Source organism: Molothrus ater, chromosome 7 (assembly GCF_012460135.2).
Source record: "Molothrus ater isolate BHLD 08-10-18 breed brown headed cowbird chromosome 7, BPBGC_Mater_1.1, whole genome shotgun sequence".
Classification (NCBI taxonomy): Eukaryota; Metazoa; Chordata; class Aves; order Passeriformes; family Icteridae; genus Molothrus; species Molothrus ater.
This window is the reverse complement of record NC_050484.2, coordinates 34,509,133-34,523,747: the sequence shown is the minus strand read 5'-3', so window position 1 is coordinate 34,523,747 and position 14,615 is coordinate 34,509,133. Positions and strand designations below refer to the sequence as shown.

Sequence of the window (14,615 nt, the reverse complement as noted above, 5' to 3'; positions counted from 1 at the left end):
TCAAAAGTGACTCAGATCAAATGTGTCAGAAGTAATTTGAGTGTTTGGTATTTTAAATCTAATGGCACTGTTTCCACAAAAACTCCTGGCTGCTTTTAAAACATTTATATATACTTTTCTGCCTTTTATACAAATTCATGAAATAAGGTCCTTGAAGACACTGAAAAATTTAAGCTGGTCATTCTTGCTGAAGTAAAGTGATGAAAAAAGTGTTAAGAAAATACATCTGCAGACAAATGCAGCCCTTTCCTCTCTATGCTGTTTGAAGATGTGTTCAGGCTGGTTTAGTGCAAAATAATGGCAAAATTTCACCTTTGATATCTATCACTGTGTTACTACTATGAGGTTATTTTTTTAATGAGTCACTTCTAGGCACTGAAGAAGTAAGTTATGAAATATTTTAAGGAGAGGTATATTAAAAAAAAAATCCAATATTATACATGAAGACTTTGTTTTATGTGCCTCACAGCTTTAGTAGAGATGGAAAACAGGGAAAGCCAGGCTAAATGGGAAAAGAAATGGTCGAAAAGTAAAGGCATGGTGATGACCAGACAGAAAAGGGAGCTGAAATTCTGTTGTTTTGGGGACTGTGACCTACTGCAGTGACTGGTGAGCTCCTTTCAGTGAAGAAATTTTCCCAAATATCCAAACCAAACCTTCCCTGACACAACTCCTCCTCTCATCCTTTCAGTTTTTGTTTAGGGGCAGAGCCTGACCCACCTGGCAGCCCTCTCCTGTCAGGAGCTGTGCAGAGCCAGAAGGTCCCTCCTGAGCCCCCTTTCTCCCAGCTGAACCTCAAAAATGGGCTCTGAGGCACAAAACCCCAAAGCCTCTGGCTCCAGTCTCTGCTCCAAGCAGTTTTCTGAGCATCCAAGGGAGCACAAACCCCATTAAAAAAAATCAACAACAAAACAGGACTTTGATTAATTTTAAGGTGATTTCCTCTAAAAAGATTCTGAAAATGGGTTTTCAATTAACAGTCTAGTTTACATAAAAGGCACATATTGATGAACATAGTCCATGACTTTTTGCTCAGTCCCATTATTCTCCTCTAATTCATATGCAGAAGCGAAGATTTCCAGTGATCTCACTGTTTACCAAAATCTGAGGGACTTAGAGGTTAATGTTTTGTCTCATTTTCTGGTGAGAGTTCCATCTTCCCTTTTCTTCACTAGGAACAATAAAGGGAAAAAAAGGAATCTGCTTCCAGAAAGCACCCAAAGGTACTGATGATGCATCAAGAATTAGCTGGATGCTCTTGTGAGAGCTGAAAATTCCCTAACATTTTTTTGGCATAAAATTCTTCTGAATATCTGACAGCCTGATATTTGGCTATTCATATTTGTAATTATATTCAATGATTTAGAAATGTGAGTTGCCCATCCTGCTATGAGCCCTTCTTCTGCAAAAGGCAGAATTATATTAGTGTAAACATGGTTGTAAGAATCAAAGGTGATGCAGCAGCATCATGAAAGTAAAACAATGTTCTTTATGCTTGCTCATGTGAAAATCCTGGTGGGGCACCTCTTAAATTAATCATACAGCCCTCCTTAAATATATCTGATCATGAACCTTACCTTCAAATCAGAGCCAATTATAAGAGAAGAGCTGATTGCACTCAAATTGTGGAGAGGATTTTTCTTCCCTCAGAAGTTGCTTCTTTAAAAAAAAAAGGCGTATTTTAAGAATTCTGACTTCAGACAAATAATCCAAAATTGATGCTTGATTGAAGCTAAAGAACCAAACACAATTTATTGTGTGTTCAAAATGGTAGTAAAAATACTACCCTTCTGTTTGAAGGACCTCCTAAAAATATCCCAGTGGTTATTAGTGCTGACTTGAATCAGTTGGAGGTATAGACATATTTGGTATCAGAACAAAAAAGAAACACTTAGTATTTTTAAACCCCTGAGGCTTAAAGATCACACAGTGTTGTTATATTTGATGTGGTACATCAAACTGTCAATCCAAACTTTTTCTAAAAGACAGAACTATATCTTTGCAGTCTGTAGGCTTGCTGTACTATGAGTATATGTTAAATTTGTTTATTAATTTATTTATTTGTATGATTTTAAGCCTTCTCTTCTTGTTAAAGCATTTTTCCTTAATGCATTAACATGAATAAATGCCTACATAGAGCTGAAGTTCTTGAGTCCACTTTGCCCTGTCACAGTGGGTTGGGTTTTCTATTAGTGAAGGATCTCAGAACATGAAAGTCCAGCTCTGTGCGGGGGCTCAGATTAGATCTGAATGCAAGGAAAAGCAACAAAGGTCCACAGAATATCTGGAATCTGCAAATACTTCCTGTGCTTAACCTACACTTTCGTTGCGTGACTGTAAAGAACAGCAAATCTTTGTTCTTTCCCCTCTCAGTTCCCATTCAGCCAGCCCAGAGACACAGCAGAAAGGTTTTGGGGAGCAAAACTGTTATCAGCCTTCCTACAGTTTACATCTGATTCTGTCAACAGTGAGCACATCAAACCCAGGAGCTTACACCCACTTTTAAATGTCAGAAAAGTTTTGTAAAAACAGGTAAATATATATATACACATATATATACACATATTTAATTTATAGAATATATAAATTACTATGAACAGAGATTATGAGTGAGAAGTTACTTTATACCTTTAAAGTTTAGCTCATATTTGAGTTAGTAAGAGCCAGAGCTCTGTTTTTGGATTCAGAAGGGAATTACATCTGCCTTAGGTGGAGAAAGCAAGAGTTTATCTTGCTAAGATCCCAAAATGTTCAAGTGGGGTAATTCGACTTCTAGAAAGTCACTGAATAATTTCCTGAGTTGGAAAGACCCACAAGGGTCATCAAAGTCCAGCTCCTGGCCCTGCACAGAACCACCCCAAGTCAGTCAGGCTCATCCTTTTATGAAAACCCACCAGGGTATTTCTTGGGTCTGTAATCCAGGTCGTTTTGCTATTCAGCTTTATTTAATAAAAAGATGAGAATGTCTCAGAAAGGCCTTTCTTATCCTCTGTGCTGCCAGGAAGGTGTTGGTTTAGCAGCCTCAGGTCTGGTGGATCTGTGCACAGGTAGGGTTGCTGACCGTAGGTTCAGTGATGCATATGCAGAGTACAGAAGGTTAGAGCCTACGATTACTTGGAGCTAGGAATGTGGAAAGAAAAATAGTCCATTGCTTCTCACAGCTCAGCTCATTTGGATTTGAATCTGGAATGAATTAACAGACTAATCCTGTTTATGGATCATCAGCTGCAGAGGTATTGTCAAAGAACTTGTGTCCCTATTCACTGGAACACCTGTATGTAAAGCCACGTCTTAATTGTTCAGGCATGCTGAATCAGACTCCTCTGCCTCAAAACAAAATAGAAAATATAAATATATGGAATGTCCCAATCATCATCCTTATTCTTTTCCTCATCTCAACAAGGTTGCTGTTCTGGCAAACCCTTGTGAAAGCAATCCACTCTTTTCAGTTAAAAGCCATTCATATGGCGACAAACCACCGTTCTTCCCTTTATATCTGTGTTCATTCATTGAAACTCCAAAGCCTTCCAGCTTACTTCTTGGATTTATAGCCAGCTGGCTGCTGTGTGTAACATGAACATGTTCTGACTGTGCATGACACGTTTTTATCTGGTTTAACCCATAATTGTCGTGTTCATTCCAGGCCACAGCTCACCTGCGGGTATTTAATGTTGACTGTGCAAGTTCCCAAAGTCATTTCCATCTCCTCACCTGTGACAATCTGCTGTTATTAGGTCAAAAGTAAAGCTCAGCCCCAAAACAACCACCCAAAACCCCCTCCTTGGAACAGATTTGGATAAAATGAATGTGTTCAAGATGGTGGGCCGTGGCTGAGCCAGCTCTTGTGGGATTAGTGCCCACTTTTTTGCATTTAAAATAAACTTTGGAGTGACTTTTTAACACAAGTGCTTTAATAGCAAATGAGGAGGTGGTGGCAGGGCAGAGAAGGACATATGCACTTACTTTTTTTCCTTGATTGCTGATTTTTCCAAGGTTAGTCTGATAAGTGATACCTGTGTATTAGCAGGCTTCTGCAGTCTTAGAAGTCAAAGAAATTCAGTGGAAAGGAAATGCTGAAATACCTGCCCTAAGTTACTGAATCATCAATGAGAAGCTTTAATTCAAAGCACGAATATTAAAATTTATTACCATACTTCAGCTTTGCAGGAAATACAATATGTTATTATTTTTTCTTTATATAACACCACTGGTTGCTAAAAGCAGCAATAGAACCATTAATTAATAGTAGTAGTCCTGGGTAATGTCATAATAAGCAATACAACGTATTAAAGCACATTAATTCTTGCCAGCTATCAGGAGGAACTTTTAGATATTTGAAAGGCCCATTAGGTTTGTTTACATTCTGAGTGGAAGCTGGTATGCTTTGGCAGGGGCTGAACCACACTTTAGTACTTCACTCCAATGGTGTTGAATTTCCTGACTGTCGTGCACAGTCTGTAATATAATGTCACCACTTCAGGGCAGCCTGGCTCTCCAGGACAGAGGGTACAACCCAGACCAGGGCATTCCCCAAAGCTAGGGTGTCTTTGCTGCCACAAAAATGAAAATAACTGAAATTATATGTAACAGAAGCAATTTTCCACAATGGAAAAGGTGATCCAGGAATCAAACCCATGCCTTCAGGTGTATTAACCTAACAGAGCAACAAAAATGTGCTGGGCTTTAAATTGCACTAACAATCTGGAAAGGATTTTCCAACTGGGGTTATGTTAAGTGTTAATAGTGAAACCTGGGTGCTTTTTCCTTTGATCTCTCTTCGAGCTCATATAGAATAATAGGATCAAAATAAAATGCCATTTATATGAACACCTTGTTCTTTTGATCTCGGCACCAAAAATTCTGTCTGCAGCTACAGCCTAGCAAATAGTGCATCTGCTCCTTTTAGTTGGACCTTCTAGTTATCATAACTTTTAATAAGTGGTGTCACAGCCAATTTTCTGTGCAGTTCATGAACTTAGGCGTCATTTTTGCCCTAAGAATCTTTAACTACCCTTTCAGAAGAACTTAAAATAAGGTATACAGGACCTGTAAACTATTGGCTTCTGGTTGGTTGTGCATATGCATGTTGGGTGTATGATTTAAACATCTGTATAGTGCAGTGTTTCAAAGTATAGAGTTAGTTGTTCTTGCAGTACTTGGGCAAAACTGTTGAATTAGTGTAGGCTGAATGAGTGAGAATGTTTTAAGGGAAAGAAAAGTTGAGGTAATGGTGGTTTTCATAGGTGCTAGGTTCAGGATCCCTGCTTTTTCCATCAGGGAGCTGATGGTCCCTGTGATGTCTGGGTGGCAGCCAAGCCTTTCTCTTCATTGCCCACGTCTGCAGGAAAGAGCACAGGAGGGTTATACCTGGTAGTTATGGATCCCGTTAGTTTTATGTCAGAGTCAGGTCCATGGGTGAACATGAGCACCCTGCAGCTCTTTAAACCCCAGGGCTGATGGTCAGGAACGTTCCTTTGGAAGCCATTGTTGTGAGCACTTCAAGTAAAGCCACTTCCTCGTGCGCTTTCGAATCTCTTAGCAAGATTCATTCTCCTCTTTGACTCCCCTGAAGCAGCTGAGCTGTTTATTCTGATGACTGATGGTGTCCCATTGTGATCCCCGCTTTAGCTGTTGTAACCTCCCAGAGCAGAGGAGCTGGGCACGAAGCGCTGTGCCAAATGAAAGCAAATAAACCCAAGTCCTGCAGTTCACCAGTGTCATAATTGCTGCTGCCCAGGAAGAGGGATTAACAAGTGAAGAAACACTAGCTAGGAGAGATCCAGCGGCCAAGCTGAGTCTCGGGTGTCAAATGTCTCTCTCAGGCTTTGCATCCCTCTGTAATTTATATTTAGCTGCTAGGCTGGCGTGATAGGAGCAGTCAGCTCGTGGGGAGCACTGCTGGGAAAGTGTTCAGGCTCTTGCTGAAATGGCTGCACTTGAGCTTGTGGCACACGAGCTGTCCTCCAGCAAGTGGGTTTTTTTTTTTGCAGACTTTGTTGGCTCTCTGCACTCTGTCACAAGGCAGGAGCGTTCCAGAGAGCCATAACCACGGCTATAACCTATAACCCTCTTCTTATAATGTAGTGCAGTCTAATTCATTGTGTGCAATAAAGATACTTTGAGCACCAGGAGCAGCAAGGATGTGTTTGTGCAGCACTGCCCTGGGATTGAGGCATCCTGCTGGGATCAGGTCTCCCTGCTAATGCAGCCGCTCTGCCTCCAGTCCTTCCCTAAGCAGTACAGAACTAATGCAGGAAAGTTTGCTGCTGCAGTTGTCCTAAAACTAGTATCTGCCCAACTCTTAATTTGAGCAGGTTATACGTGCCTGTTCATCTTCCACCAGTTCTCATTTCCTGTCCCAGAATTCAGACCTGCTGTTTTTTGCATCAATTTAAGGGAAGGTTGTGGGATTCTTTGGCCAGGGAGTAAAAAAGCTACAAAGATTGGTAGTTTCCTTCCCTACAATAGGAATGTGATTGCCCTAGTTCTGTGATTAGCATGAAACAAGTCAGCTCTGTCATGAAGTCAGTGGGGTACAAGTTAATACAAGGTAGTAAAGGAATAAAACAGCAAAGTCCACAGTCTTTTATGACAAAACCAGTATGATCCTGCTGCAATATAAGGCCCTGCTGTGAATGGTATTTTCTGATGCTTGGATAAGTGCAATTTACATATATACAAAGTGTATGAATAAAGTTATAAAAGTATACTTGGTATTTGACAGGTTTTTTCCCCCCTTGAAAGTAATTTTCTATTGTTCAAACTTTCGGCTTTCACTGGTTTTGTTTCTAAAAACCCCAAAAGGAAAAGAAAATAACAAAAGTCCATAAAGGCAAAAGGGATATGTTCTCATTTCAGTTCACAGAATTTCCTGCCTTTAAACAATACAAATATATGCCCTTAGGTTTCCAACATGCTGGAAGGATACTGAATCCTTGAAACAGATCAAATTAAAAGCAAGTCCAGTATAGAAACATCAAGTTGTAGCAGTGTGTCCAATAGATCTCAACAAGAACTTGTTGAGGGGGTTTTAACCACGTTACCTAGACTTACAAAATCCTAAACTGCTGAATCCATGAGTGAATAAACACTTAGAAACAGCAAGTTCTAGGCTGAACTGTGCACAAGTAAAATCTGATGCTTAATTAATTGGTGCCTGTTCATTACAGGCCCCATTCAAAGCAGTTATTTAATATAACGTCGAAATGTATCCACAAGCAGAGCAAGTGAGAGCAGTTTTTAATGTCACAGGTAGCTCAGTGATGGGCCACCAGCGTTTTAACAGAATTTCCAGGGACTGTGGCTCCCCAGGGATTCTTCTGGCACCCAGATGCTGAAAGGCAGATGATCAGGGATCACAGATCAGCATCACTGTCATCCTGATCTATACCAGAAGGGAGTCCAAGGGTTTTGTGGGGTTTTGCCCCCCGTAATGACACTGCTACTAATGGTATTAATATTTTTAGAGTTTTTTGACAAAAACTTGATCCTTTCAGAGCAAAACTGGAGGCTTCTGGTGTTTGAACAATGAATGAGATTGGGACCTACTGTCAAAGCTGGGGTTAGAACTTGGAATTTCCTCCAGTCCACACTGTCTGGTTGAGATACAAATGCTACACATTTAAACTTCAGTTGTAGTGCAAAAGCAAAATGCAAATTAATATAGTAACACATTTTCAAATGGCGGTCAAAGTCTCTGCATTAGCGGGTCCTGAGGGGCAGAGCCAGTTTACTGAAATGCCCTGTGGCTGGGATAGCTCCACCTCAAGAAAAAAAAAAGAATTTTTCTTACCATTAGAATATTGTATTATTGACAAAGTGTGGTTAAAATCTCGGTGTGCATACAATTATTACTTTTAATTAGCTTCCCTGTCTTTTTTTTCAGTTAAACCTTCATGTGAAAGCAGGCTTCACTGCTTATTTATTTCTTGGGGTACCTGAGAAAACCTTGAATAGTTCAGGTGAAGTATGTGTTTTCCTGAGAAACACACAGAAATTTGCATTTGCGCAGGCGAGTGAATTATCAAAACCAGATGTAACCAAGTGGAACATTTTACATAAATTTATTAAAATCATTATTTACCTGTAAGTTATAAGAAGGGCTTAGTTGCACTAGTTTGCTGCCAATATGTACTGCCAATAATCTGCCAAAAAGCAGCTTGCTGACAAAATCCCTGAAATGGTTTGCTTATGATTGCACAGAACGTTACAACCCCGAGTCAAATGAAAACCTACTATAAACGAACTCTTTGATGGTGGATTCGCTGGAATATGGTATTGATATATGGTGTACAGTTTATGTGGATTATGTATACTGTGCAAGAAATATGGATATCTATTAAGGGTAACATGATATGTAATCGGTTAGGACAGTTATTGTTCTCAGTGTTTGCTAGGAATAAGATCACAGGGTGACTGCTCGGTTCTGAAATACAGATAATTCCTGTGCTGCCCAAAGCACCAGCAGGCCATTTCTCCAATTAATACAGAAAGGCTATTGAAAATGTAAAATATCTGACTTCTATACAGAGTAATTTTAAAGGCAACTTTACTTCTAGGAACAATTTATACATTACATAAACTTGTATTTTTCATCCAAGTGTCATTTCGAGAATAGCAAGCCTAAATATTGGAGGCCATGGGGAAACATAATATTACGATAATGTTCTTTGGTGCGGTTTGGAAGGTTTTAGGAAACATTTGGAAGTATTTTTCTCATAAAGTCACTTAACTATTGAAGTGTTACACTAGCACTCCCTTCTGCATTGTGTATGTTGCAAAGCAGCCTAGTTAAAGGGGACATTCATCCCCTATATCCTGATTAGAAGTAGTTCCAAAAACCAGGAAATTATATGTTACAGGATCCTGGGTTTAGTTTAATTAAAAGGAAAAAAAAAAATTCAGGTATGGTACCAGTTTTCAAACACCCATTTCCAGTTGTGTTTAGCAAGAGGAGATACTGTATTGGGTAGAACTCTTGTGAAATTTGCATTCTCTAAATGAGCACTTGAGAGCTCAGCTAGTTGTTGTGTTTTTTTTTTGGTTTTTTCTGTTTAAGGAAACACTAATGAACATGACCAATCCTTTAGAATCCTAAAGAGCCTTTAAAACCTTGCAATTCTCAGAAGCCTAACTTTTTTCCCCATAGTGCAATTCATTCTTTTGAACTTCTGCTAAAGAAGAACTTAAGTCAACAATTTCTAATTTCTGGCAGTGGTTATCAAGAGGACTCTTAAAGCTCCAAAAGTTACTTAGTGTCACTGGTGCAGTATGTCTACATGGTCATAGTGTTTAATTATAGAGAAAATGACTTTTTTTTTCTGAACTATTAATTAATCCATGTATTCATATCTTGCACAAAAAAACACATAAGTTATTTTCACCTGCACTATAAAATATGTATTTCAGTTCATTACCATCTTTCTGAGGAGCTCTTAAATTATCATCATTCCATCATTCCATGATGGACATAGAAATTATAACTGCAGAGATTCGTGTAATCAGTGTTAAAGGACTTCAGAGAATTAAAGACATGAACTCAGAAATTATATATTTAGGGTCAAACTCACTCTTATTTGATGTCAAAGAGAACTTTGCCTTTCCCTTTGCCTGTTTCACTGCAGGATAGAGTTTTGCATGGACTTTGGGCAACAATTTTTGGCACACTGGCACTGGCTGCCCTGAGAAGCTGTGGCTGCCCCATCCCTGAAATGTCCAAGGCCAGGCTGGAGCAGCCTGGTCTAGTGGAAGGTGCCTCTGCCCATGTTAGAACTTGTCTTTGAGGTCCCATCCAAGCCATTCTGTGAATGAGAGTTGAAGAATGCTTTTGTTAAAATCCTGGTCCTCTGGAGTGTTAGAGTACGCCTGGCACAGGGACCTCAATGTTAGAAATTCACTGAGGGGAAGATTGAGGGGTCAGTTTGAGCATCCTCCTTAGACTGACCTACATGACATCCTAGAGCATTAAAAAAAAAGAGTGTTGTTGAATTAGAGTTAAATAGATTGGAAAGAAAAGTGTAAATGTTAATTAGAAGTGGGAATTTTTGACAGTGTCAAATGTGGATGTTGGTTATTGAGGGATTTCACTCAGAAATTATTTGGAAAAACAGGTGGAAGTTAAAATTTGAGAAAAGATAATTATCCTGTTGGCCTTCTTCTCTCTTTACTATTGAGATCTCTCTTGCTTTCCTCATCTTTCTTCCCCACTCAGGTGGACCAAGTTGAGTCCAAGCCAACTGCCCATGGTCGGTCTGGATGCAGCCTCTGTTCTCCAGGACCACCTTTGGATCCTGCCTTTTAATCAGGCATCCATTGCAGTCTCAGGGTTGTTGCATTCATCTGTGTTGCTAAAACAGCATTATTTTGGCTATTTTATCAGCAATAAGTCAGACCTTGTGATGTCCCTCCCTGTTTTAGCTATTGTCTAGGTTACACACAAATTCTTCACTCTGTCCAGGAAGGAAGATGTCCTGGTCCACTTCAGCTCTCTCCCATACTGTTGTTATTTAATATCTGCATGTGCAAACTGCATTCTTGGCCTTTGGTGAGAGTTAAAAATTTGACTGGAGGAGGTTCTTGAGCAACCTGTCCAGCTGCATGGGTCCTTCCAACCCCAGTGGTTCTCTGAGTTTCTCCTCTGTCATGAGAAAAAAAGACAATGATCACACCTCAAATAAAATTTCATATTCCTACATCCTGCAGTTTTCAAGCAGGGAAATCAGTGTAAACCATGCTTATTGTACCCAGGAAAAGGCACATTCTGCTGTGGGAAGACAAGCTGAGCCTCAGACCTTGGATTTTCTTTTGCAATGCCCTTCCCAGTGCTTAATCTTGGCTCTGTTCAGTTTTCTTTCTGTTCTCTCTCTTTGCTCCTAATCCTTGTCCATGCTTATAAGCCCCTAATATTTATATGGCATTATCTGTGTTAGAGATTACTGCTGACAAGTAATCTCTTCCCTCTTCTGAATGAAGAATTACAGCCATTGCTGAAGATCAGAAAGTGAAATTAGATCCCCGAAAGTATGTGACAACTTCAATAAACCCTAATATCAAATTCCCTGAATATTGGGGATCTTCTTTCAGGCTTTTAGGTTTGAACTGTAGTACAGCTTCAGGACACCTGACCACACTCAGCAACATTTTTTTTTTTGCTGTAGGGCAAAATGTGACAGTAGTTGAAGAGGAAAAAAAAAATAAATTAAAAATTAACTATGACTATTCTCCCAGTTTTGTAATTTCTTGCAATCTTTTGAGAAGTAGCTAAATATAAACAGCATCAGTTTTATTGTTATCAACTGATTCATAATATTAAAGATAAAATATAAATGTATGATTTTCTATATCAATAAGCATATACTAATGGAGTTGCTGTCTGTTCCAGTTTGGCACCTAAAAATCTGATTTTTTAATTTATTTTTTTTTAAACTTTATTTCTTAGAATAGAATCAGCAAAATTCTTGAGTTTTGAAAAAAACAGCTTTGGTATTTCTACAGTGCTTGGTCAGTAATAGGTATGCATGGTTTGGAGCAACCTGGTCTAGTGGAAGGTGTCCCTGCCCATGGCAGGGGGCTTGAAATGGGATAATCCCTAAAGTCTCTTCCCACTCAGACCATTCCAGAATTCTATTATTTTTAAACTTTTTAATTACAATAACTCTTACTTTGCACCCAAATGTAACTACATTTACAGAAGGGCCAATTTTTATTGCTTTAAAAAATTTATTTATTTATTCCATCCATACTTGCAGTCTCTTGAGGCAGTTGTGTAATTTGGTCTAACCTAAACCAGCACTCCAGTTCATCTTTCTAATGTGGTTTCTATTCATCGAGCAGTGACATCATGGCCCTTCCATCTCTTTTTTTTTGTTGTTGTTGTTTTTAATAAAATGGTGCACAAAGTAACTCTTGGTGCATGGAAAAGAAACCAGTCCCCATAAATAACTTTCCATTAGGGCAAATAAAGTGCAGTGAATAAACACATACGGTGGAACATGGCAACATATCACAAAAAAGAAACGTGTGTGGGAAAAACACATTTCTGCTTCAAGGAAAAGTACATGGATTTCTTCAGAGAGGGGTTTTGTGGCATAAATGAAAAGAAAATATATAATATATAGGTTGTGAGTTAAAGAATCGGTTACTCACAGTAGCAAATATTTAGATTGAAACTCTGAATTTCAGGATATTGAATTTTTATTACATATGAACTTAGTTTAATATTTAACCCATCTTTTTAACTAAACATCTAGACCCAGTATGCAAAAAGGGAAAGTTTTCAAGGCTTACGCTTTGTAGAGCCTTCATAAAGTTTTAAAATTGACTGTTCAGTGTGTTGGAAAGCCTCAAAAATCTGAATAAATAAAAGAAATTTGAAAGCAAGTTGCCATACTAAAATTAGATATCTAAGTCCTCACTGTTTGTTCTGAACTTTCAGTTCAGAAACAGTGAACTGCTTAGTGTTTAAATATATATGAGTTAGCATAAAAGTAAAATATTTTCCATGTTTTTTTAAATATAAGGGGACAGTACCTTTTGGAATCTTTTGAAAGTGTTAATATTTGTAAGCTTTGATGATAATTCTTTTTCTGGAAAGTTTCACATGTGCAAGAGTTCATTACAACAAGTCAGTAATAATAATAAAATGCTTCTCCCATTCTATTTAAAATAGAATGTTGTGGCATTTTTCTTGCGTGACTGGTGTGTTTTGTAACTAAGATTGAGAAAAATTGTGTGCCCTTCTCAAAAATGAAATCCCACTTCTCTGCTGTGGTAACTCTCTAGGTGGTTTTATAGAATCATGGAGTAGTTTGGGTCAGAAAGGACTTTAAAGATAATTTCATTCCACCCCCTGCCATAGTCAGGGACACCTTCCCCTATCCCAGGTTGCTCCAAGCCCTGTCCAGCCTGGCCTTGGACACTTCCAGGGATCCAGGAGCAGCCACAGCTGCTCTGGGCAGCCTGTGTAGTGCTTCACCAACTTATGATAAAAAATACAAAAATTTAAAACGTTCTTTTCTATAGCTACTCTTTCAAGCCTGTGTCTGCTCCTGCTCCAGCCTTGTTTCTCCATAACCATCACGGTGATGTAGAAGTTCTGCAAGCTCTTGATGTTTTAAATGACTGAGATCTGGGCAAGTACTGGATGGAGAGATACCTCTGGAAAGTGGCAGAAAAGAAGAATTAATGTGAGTCTGGAGGAGCAAAAATGTGCTGCAGAAAACGTAAACACAAAAAATGCACTAACTAGACATTGTCTTTTCCCAGCATGCTTCTGGGAAATGCACAAGAACAGGTTTAGATGACTTTGTGTTGTTATTAGTTTATTTTCAGGTCATTTATTTAAGTGTCATAAAGAACATTAGCTGGTGGTTAGGGACTCCAATATCCATTATATCATTCCAATCATGTGGACAAGTTTATACTACACATGATTTACAACGGTCTTTCCGCCGTAGAAATTGTTCTCCTCAGGTACAAGGTTTTATTCGTGGTTGTATTTAGCAAAATCCGAGTGGCTGAGCACAGAGACGTCTTCCAATCAAAGTCCAAAAATTAATGCCTTTCCACGAACACCATGGATTGCAGCAAGAGCTGTTTATGGCTCTCTGCCTACATCTTTTATCATGTCTCCACTGTTGTTAGTAAAATATACAGAACTACTTTATGCCAAAACAATGGAAGTTAATGCAGATAACTTGTTCCAAAGTTAACCATCAAATAAATCTCTCTCTTTTTTTTTTTCTTTCAAACTGTTAAGTGAAATGGTGTTCTAAAACTTTTAAAAATTGTCAAGATGATGAATACTGTGTGTGTAATACAAGTAAATACCATGGAATTGATTGCACACACATGTCTTAAATAAAAGATATTAAAGAGTATATTCCAGAGAGAAATCGGTGGAGTTTTTATCTAATATTATTAGGAATTCTGCAATGACAGATCAGATTTATAAGGGTTGAAAACTGAGGAGGAAACCTGTTCAGAAACAGAAATGGTGCAGTGAGTGGATGGTTGGCCAGGAGATTAAAGACAGGCAGGGGGATAGAGCCTGCCTAGGTAGCCTGACCTCTCACACCTCAAGCAATTTGTCTTAACAGCAGTAATTTTTCAAAATATCTTAGTTAAATTTGGGTTGGTAAATCAATCCTTTCAATGCAGTCACAACTTGGTAGTTTAGGAAAAACCCCTTAACCTGTTTCTGCTTCAGCTTTTCCCATGTGTAAATATTTAAAAGTACATCCTGACAGGGCTGTGTCTGTGCTTCAGAGGAGCCACCAGCAGCCAGTGTTAGGTCTGTGACCAAAGGCTGAGGGAATTGGGATTGTGCAGCCTGGAGAGGCTCCAGGAGATCTCAGAGTCTCTTCCAGTGCCTAAGGGGCCTGCAGGAGAGCTGGACAGGACTTTGAACAAGGGGTGGAGGGACAGGACAAGGGGGAATGGCTTCAGCTGGCAGAGGGCAGTTAGATGGGGTATAGGAAGGAATTGTTCCCTGTGAGGGTGGTGAGGTCCTGGCAGAGGTTGCCCAGAGAAGCTGTGGCTCCCCCATCCCACAAAGTGTCCAAGGCCAGGTTGGACGAGCTTGGAGCAACCTGGGATAGTGGAAGGTGTCCCTGACC

The 14,615-nt window shown here is 39.2% G+C and overlaps 1 protein-coding gene across 8 annotated transcripts in view; it reads left to right on the top strand.

Annotated features, from left to right (window-relative positions):
- The window catches only part of GTDC1 (glycosyltransferase like domain containing 1), a 195,336-nt gene that overhangs the window by 120,299 nt on the left and 60,422 nt on the right, over window positions 1–14,615 (top strand). The window lies entirely within an intron of this gene.